This window comes from Phascolarctos cinereus, unplaced genomic scaffold, assembly GCF_003287225.1.
Source record: "Phascolarctos cinereus isolate Bilbo 61053 unplaced genomic scaffold, phaCin_HiC Scaffold_726;HRSCAF=1367, whole genome shotgun sequence".
NCBI lineage: Eukaryota > Metazoa > Chordata > Mammalia > Diprotodontia > Phascolarctidae > Phascolarctos > Phascolarctos cinereus.
The window spans coordinates 252712886-252721484 of record NW_027556098.1 but is presented as its reverse complement, the minus strand read 5'-3'; the positions used below and the strand labels follow the sequence as shown (position 1 = coordinate 252721484).

General features: G+C 40.1%; 1 protein-coding gene across 2 annotated transcripts in view; it reads left to right on the top strand.

Moving 5' to 3' along the window:
- Positions 1-5450: 5450 nt before the first annotated feature.
- The window catches only part of MTUS2 (microtubule associated scaffold protein 2), a 667437-nt gene continuing 664288 nt past the window's right edge, over positions 5451-8599 (top strand). For both annotated transcript variants that reach the window (XM_020997212.1, XM_020997217.2), the window contains exon 1: positions 5451-5713. The gene's annotated coding sequence lies outside the window, so the exon portion shown is untranslated. The remainder of the gene's footprint in view (positions 5714-8599) is intronic.

The window sequence follows — 8599 nt, the reverse complement described above, 5'->3', positions numbered from 1 at the left end:
ATGTGTCAGGTACTACGCTAAGTGCTAAGGATATATAGGCAAAAGTAGGGTTACTAACTTCAAGGAACTCATATTGAAGTGGTGGGGGGAGGAAGGGAGTGGTGAAATGATCAGACCTGTACATTTGAAGGCCTTTCTTTCACTACCAGGTCATAAACTAACTTTTACTGTTCTTCATACATGATGCTCTTCCCATCTTTTGCATTGTCTGTCTGCTGGGCCTGGAACATATTTCTTCCTCACCTCCATTTCTGAGAATTCTTACTTTCTTTCAAGGCTCAGCTCAGATACACTAGTTTCTATGTGAACTTTTTCCTGATTCTCTCAGTTGCTAGCACCTCCCACCCACCCCCAGTTGTCTTGCATCTGTGGCTATACTATAAGCCCTTTGAGGGCAGGAAATGGTTCATTTTTTGGGGGGGGCTAGGTAATGGGGTTAAGTGACTTGTCCAGGGTCATACAATTAGTAAGTGTCAAGTGTCTGAGGTCTCAGGTTCTCCTGACTCCAGGACTGGTGCTCTATCCACTGTACCACTTAGCTGCCCCAATGGTTCACTTTTGTTTTTACATCTTGAGAGCTTAGCACAGCATGCCTGGCACATAGCTTAATAAACGCCTATTGACCGACGGATTGACTTGTGGAGAACATGTGTAGTAGAGTGATAAAGACAGAGGTCAAATTTCAAAGAGCTTAAGAAGAATGTACATATAGATGGTAAAGAAATGGAGGCATCAAGCATAGGCTACTTCATCTAGAAAGCTGGTAGAGGGAAGAGACACAGACTGGTAGCTTAAGGGAGCAGGAGAGTAGAGAGAGGTTTTTTTTTTAAATTAAGGTAGTAGAGATTTAAGAATATTTATAAATGAGGGAAGGAACTATCACAGTCAAAGCCACAGGGCATTCTCAACATTTCTCCTGTGTTCTCTGTGGCATGGCAAGTAAAAATACTGCTTTATTTTCAAAACATATTACACTGTTTTTCATAATTAAAAAAATGAAATTATAAAGAGCTGATTTGAAACAGGAAACACCTGGTTTTTTTATTTAGTGCTGAGGGACTAAACATAATCATTTCATTTTCTTAATTTACATAGAAAAATCCCACCTTCCATTTCATCTTCAATGTAAGCTTTATTAAACTAGAGATTGTGATGATTCATTGTCAAGTCTTGTCAGTTCATCTGTTTTTCTCATACCCAGGTTCATTCTTTCCAGAGAAGTTGGGAGATTTACAGTTAGAGAGTATGGTGGGAAATAAGAGTGCCATTCATTAAGTGAGAGTGCCATGGAAGCATGCAGGCAAAACAACCTAGTGCCCATCAAGATGCTGGGCACAAAATTAATATTTAAATGAACTGAATCCCTTACTTCCACTAAATTTTACAAAACTGAGAAAGGTCAGGTAATATATTCTACAACAAAATCAAAATCCTAAAAAAAATCTTGATGGGTTGAAATGACTGAATTCTATTAAGATGAAATTTGTTAGGAATAAACATAAAGAATTACATTTGATTTAAAAATATTAATTACACAAGTATAGGAATGGATACTTTTGGCCCAACAGCAGATTATTTAAAAAAAGACCTGAGGATCCATCCATTCCTATAAAAACACTAGAAAACAGGAATAAATGGACCCTTTCTTAAAATAAGTAGTATTTATCTAAAACCAAGAGTAAGCATCATTTGTAATGGGATAAACTTGAAGCTTTCCCAGTAAAATCAGGGGTGAAGCAAGGATGTCCATTGTCACCATTATTATTCAAGATTGTACTAGAAATACTAGTTATAAGATAAGAAGAAATTGAAGGAATAAAATAGGCAATGAGGGAACAAAACCATCACTCTTTGTAGATGATATGATGCTATATTTAGAGAACCCTAGAAAATCAACTCAAAAAACTAGTTGAAACTATTAACAACTTCAGGAAAGTTGCAGGATATAAAATAAACTCACATAAATCATCAGCATTTCTATATACTACCAGTAAAGTCCAGCAGCAAGAAATAGAAAGAGAAATTCCATTTAAATAACTTCAGACAATATAAAATACTGGGTAGTCTACATGCCAAGAGAAATCCAGGGATTACATGAACACAATCATAAAATGTTTTTTATAACAAATAAAAGCAGATCTAAATGGTAGGTTGAGCCAATCCATAGCAATCACAGTACCAAAGAATTATTTTATGGAGCTGGAAAAAATAATAACAAAATTCATCTGGAAGAACAAAAAGGCAAGAATATCAAAAGAATGAATGAAAAAAATGTGAATGAAGGCATTCTAGCAGTTCCATATCTCAAACTACATTACAAAGAATAATCATCAAAATAGTCTAATACTAGCTAAGAAATGGAATGGAATAGATTAGGTACATAATACATAGGGGTAAATAACCATAGTAATCTAGTGTTTGATAAAGCCAAAGATCTAAGTTTTGGGGACAAGAATTCACTATTCAACAAAAATTTTTGGGAAAACTGGAAAGCAGTTTGGCAGAAACTAGGCACAGAACAATATTCACATCATATACAAAGACAAGATCAAAATGAATAAATGATTTAGACATAAGGATGATATAAAAGTAAATTAGGGGAGCATGGAAATATGTACCTGTCATATCTATGGATAAGGGAAGAGTTTATGATCAAATGAGATAGAAAGGATCATGGGAAGTAAAATAGATTCTTTTAATTACATGAAATTAATTTGGAAAAAATTTACAGAAAGTTTCTTTAATAAAGGCCTCATTTCTCAAATATATAAAGAACTGAGTTAAATTGATAAAAATAAGAACCATTTCCCACTTGATAAATGGCCAAAGAATGTGAACAAGCAATTTTCAGAAGGAAAACAGGCTCTAAATCACTACTTATTAAAGAAATAAAAATTTAAACAACTCTGAGGAACCACCTCATACCTATCAGATTGGTTAATATGACAGAAAAGGTACATGACAAATGCTGGAGGGTATGTGGAAAAATTGGGACACTAATACACTGTTGGTAGACTTGCAAACTAGTCTGACCATTCTGGAGAGCAATCTGGAACTATGCCCAAAGAGCTATAAAACTGTATATAACCTTTGACCCAGCAATACATCTACCAGGTCTGTATCCCAAAGAGATCAAAGAAAAGGAGAAAGGACTTATTTATACAAAAATACTTTATAGTAGCTCTTTTTGTGATGACAAAAAATTGGGGAATGTATGAATAAGTTGTAGTATATGATTGTGATAGAATACTATTGTGCTATAAGAAATGACTAGCAAGATAGTTTAAAAAAAGCCTGGGAAGACATGAATTCATGAAAAGTGAAGTGAGCAGAACCAGGAGAACATTGTATGCAGTAACAGCAATATTGTAAGGATGATTAGCTGTGAAAGACTTAGCAGCTCTGATTAAGACAATGATCCAAGACATTGCCAAAGGGCCCATGATGAAAAATGCTATCCACGGCCAGAGAGAGAACTGGTGAACTCTGAATATAGATTAAAGCATACCCTTTTTCACTTTTTTATTTTTCTTGTTTTATTTTTGGTCTGTGTTTTCTTTTTTAATATGACTAATGGAAATGTTTTGCATGATTTCACATCTATTATCAATATAAATTCTTTTTTGCCTTCTCAAGAAGGGAGGGGGGACAGCGGTAAGGGGAAGAAAAAGAATTTGGAACCCAAAATTAAAAAAAAAAAAGATTGTTAAAATTCTTTTACATAGGAGAGGTTTAGTGGATTGTAAGCTCAATGAATAAATAGTGCAGGGGCAGCTAGGTGGCATAGTGGATAGAGCACCCTCCCTGAAGTCAGGAGGACCTGAGTTCAAATCCCGGCCTCAGCCCAAACACTTGACACTTACTAGCTGTGTGACCCTGGACAAGTCACTTAACCCCAATTGCCTAAAAAGAAAGGAAAAAAATGAGTTAAGTAATGCAATGTGTCAGTCAAAAAAAAAAACCAAACGTAATGTGAACTTCAGTTGTATTAATAAAATTCTATTGTTCAGAAAGACAGAGCTGTTAGTTCAGTGGTCTTGTCCCCTATTTAGAATTTATCTGGAATACTGTTCTAAGCATTATATTTTAAGAGGGACTTCCACAAAATGGATTGGATTCAGAGGAAGGCAACTATGAAGGTGAAGATATTTGAAAACATATCCTGGAAGAAATGGGGACTATTTAGATTTCAGGGGTGACATGGTGACTGTTTTCAAATATTTGAAGCTTAGGTAAGAGAAGGATCTGCTTGGATTCAGAAAACAGAACCTGGATATTATAGGGAGCCAGTTTTTTGGGTTAATATTAGAAATGACTTCATAACCATTATAAAACTGTTCAAAAATAGAATGGGTAGTGTGGCTGTGGTGTGTTCCTAGCCTGGCCAGATAAAAGAAGAAGGTTTAGATAATGGTGGTGGAGTGGAAAGAGTACTGAATTTTGAGTCAGCTAGAAACCTGGGTGAGCTCTTTATCAATGCTGTGACCTTTGGTGGTTTACTTCTCCTCTTGGGCCTCAGTTTCTTAATCTGCAAAACGAGAGCGTTGGACTTTTAAGGTCCTTTGTATCCCTGAATGTGTGTTGCTATGACCCTTTGGGATATTGCAGGGGGATTTATATCTCGTATTAGCAAGACCTGTGTACTCTTTTCCTAAGCAGATGTTTAGAATGTAATGCCTGGAACTAAATACAGTATTCCAGATGAGGTCTAAGCATCTTTAGTTGCTTAGGCAAAGAGTACACACACACACACACACACACACACACACACACACACACACACACACACACACACACACGCAGAGCTCTTCCTTTATTTCCTAGAGGCATAAAGTATTGGTATTATTAATAATATGTAATAGCATTACAATCTCCCTTTCACGGCACGTTCCTACCTTTCACAAACCTTAGTCTAAAATTCTTCCCAGTGCCAAATCTAAATTCTTGCTAGCGTTTAAACTTACTGCCTGTTCTATCCTAAATGTTGATTACTGTCGATCGATCTCGACATCCTACATATTGATACCCTTGTATACACAGTCCGACTATGAGTGCCCCTATTCAGTTTTCTCCTTTGTCCGGAGACTTAAATATTCTGAAGTTCAGAGGGCCAGGCCAGGATCCCCAAACGCAGAAGAAGTGTGAATAAAAACACCCGTGCTTTGAGGTCCCTGGGTTAAAAACACAAAGTCCAAGGGTAGCCGCTGTTCCCGACCCTGTCGGCGCACAGGGCTTTGGGGGCTGCAGAGGGCGCTGTTCGCTCGTCTCCAGCCTTCTGGCTGCAGCCGGCAGCGAGCCGCGGGCACCGCTGGGTGGCTGGAGGCGCCCTCTGCTTTCCGTGCTTGCAGCAGCAGCAGCAGCAGCGGCCGCTGCCGCGGTGTGGGGGTGTGCGCGCCTCCCGCTCCCTCCCGCTCGCTCCCCAAGCTGTAAGGGAGGGCAGTAAATCTGGAGCGAGAGACACCGGCTCCGCCGCACGTTTCCAGGCGCCGGCTTCACAGCCGCCGCCTCCACTTCTACCGCTGCTTCTCTTTGTCCGGGGAAAGGAAGGAGGGAGGGAAGAAGGGAGGAGGAGTTGCTGCTGCTGCTGCTGCGGCACCAGGTGCATCCTCGGAGCCCTCCATCACCCTGCGCCCCTTCCCCCGCGCTCTGCGCCGCGCGCTTGGAGACCCGGGTCGGGCGGCCGCAGCTTCCTCGGGTGGGTACCCGCGGACAGGTGAGTCCTGGGGGGGAAGTCCAGCTGAGGCTAAGGCGGCTGCGAGATTTGCTGCTGCCTCCGCGCGGCATCTGCAAGTGGGATGCGTGGGAGGTGTTTGGCGGTGACAGTTGTTTGGAAGTGCAGTCCAGGTGTGGCTCCATTCCTTTCCCTTTCCCGGCTCACCCCTCCTTTCCTGTACCGCTTGGCAAGTTCATTCAGCCTTGGCACCTGGGATGACCCTTTTCCCCGCCTAAAGCTTTGGACCCTCAGCAGGACCCCGAGCCTCCTTCCAGCCCCCAACTACTAGAAAACACTTGAAGATGGGGGTCCGGCACCTCGCTTGTGGCTATAGCCTAATTAAGTGTAGCCGTGTGCTTAGTTTTGGGCATCTTCCTTGCTTCCTTCTGGAATTGCTAAGACTAGGGTAACCGATTGGGGGTCTTCTGTGCCGTGTCTTTATTTTTGGCCCTGGCTCCCACGTTCATGGGTGTGGGAGGGAGCAGAGTTTAGAGCATAGGGGACGTTTCCCATCCTCCTCACCCTCCCACCCCGAAATAAGGCATCCTCTCCCTTCCCCCTTGCTAGAAGAATTGCCCTTTGCAACCCGCATGAAGATAATTGAGATGCAGGAGCTATTTGATTCCCTCTTGAACAGTGTTGGGCAATGGCAGAGCACGTATGGCTATATGGCGCATACACGTGCTGACTGTTTGGGTAACACAAGGATCTGCTAGGGGAGGGATAGGTTAGTTCCAGGACTGAAGCGTCCTCCCGGCCTGGCATGTTTTGGTCTGCCGTCATACCATTAGCGTGCTAATTCCTTTGAACTTTATGAGACCTGTTTTATTTTTCTAACATACGATTTAGCTTGGAGGATATGCACAGAAGGGATTTCTGGCACATGGAAGTGATGGTACTACCATTCTATTTTAAATACAAACGGGGAATAAGTGAGTCTGGCAGGATAACAGAAGAAACCCATACTCACTGTTATGCAAGTACGTTTAAAAATACCTGCTCATTGGTTAGAATGGAAAGTGATCACTAAGGCCTCTAGGGGGAAGCTGAGAGAGAAGCTAAGGACATTTCATCCTCAAAACAAAGGCGTACCAGAAGGGGTGAGCACGTCTAGCTTGAGGTCCTTTCTTAAGATGATATAGGACGCTTTTAGACGGCATTTCAAGCGTGGGAGGAATACCTGGGGTGCAAAGCAGATAACGCTGCAGAGCGTTTAGGAGAATTAAATGAAACAGGAATTGTTTGGCAAACTGCAAAGTCGGGTAGGAATTATGTGACTGTTAACATGATGGTGGTGGAAACAGAATTCAGAACTTACTAGGTTTTCAAAATTTTTTGATAACTTTTATTTTAGAGGCTATTTTTGGAAATTTAGTGATATTCATTGCCAGTCAAAGTAACTCAACTAAAACTGGATTCAGTTAAAAGTAGGGCTTTCTGGTTACCTTTTCAGCTTCTAATGAGGTATTTTGCTGACATAGTAAGGCTGAACTTCTAGACAATGAGATAGAAACCCCACAAGCCACACACTTGCACAGTCCCTCTCTGAATTATATGTCGTCAGGCAAAAGATAACAGGCATTACCGGGACCAGCCCCATTGCAAGGGATTGTTTAGTGACTTGCAATAATCAGGAGAACACGTATTCAACAGGTGATATTTGGCAAAAGGCAACAGATAAGATACACAGCAAACTGTATTATCACTAATTGTAGGTTTGTGTGAATCAGATTTTTCTTTTACTTTGTGTAATAGATTTCACTTTGGTTACTATGTCCCAACCCCAGTTTTGACTAAGGTGGTCAGAAGCAAGGAAAAATATAAAAATAAAATGGAAAGGTATATCTTAATATAATTTTTTGGGGGATCCCAGACCTGTGAGTTCATTGTTATAGGGAATTCCCAGTGAGGAAACCCTACCTATTAACACAACTCAACACCTACTCTATGACTTAGAGACTTAATTGCCTGGAGGTTACTGAGAGGTTAAGTGATTTATCAGGTTTGACACAGCTAGTTTGTGTCAGAGATGCAGTGACTTGAACTCAGGCCTCCTTACTCAGGAGCTGCTATGCTTTTCAGTAGTAATTAAAGATGGGTAAAGTAAAGTTTAGCAAAGGAGAATTGACAAATTGTTTCATATATTTTTATGTAGTCTTTTTGGAAGTAAGTATATTAGATCTTTTATTTTTCAATGAATTGTATATACTTGTGGCTTGTAATTCTTTCTAGCATTCAGGATCTGGCTTTTAAAACCCAGAATAAGCCGTATCCCTATTTTAATTTTTGGAGACATCAGTGACAGATTAGACAGCAGTGTCATTATTTTTATCTGCTTACAAAATAACAAAACCTAAGCATTTCATCACTTTCTCTTATCAAATACAAAACTGTTGCTTTTGACATAAAATAGCACAGACAATTGAGTGGGGTACAAAAAAGCTTCTTTTGTTTTAGAATTTTTGTCTAACATACTTCTAGATTTAGATATTTTGTGTCAGGTTTCAGAAAATAAGATATTTTATGTGGAGTATTACATAAAAGGTGCGATTGGGTTGAAGGTATTTTATGAAACTCAGGTTTGACAATTTCATAACTGCCAACAAACAAAATTATTAAAGTCAAAAGTAGGGAAACAAGGATGCCCCATATCAGTTGACCAGACCCAATCCAGTACTAAACTGCTGCTGCCGAGTTAGAGGACTATTTCTGGGAGTGGAGAGATAAGTACAGTGTTAACAACAATGGTTTCCAGTGTATGGTTCATGCGTCCAGGTTCTCAACAATGGTCTGAGGGGTTTGCATTAAAAAATTTTTTAATGATGCCCTAAGCACTAAATAATTGTGAAGAGTATTATGAGTAGTATATTAAGTTACTCTGGAGGT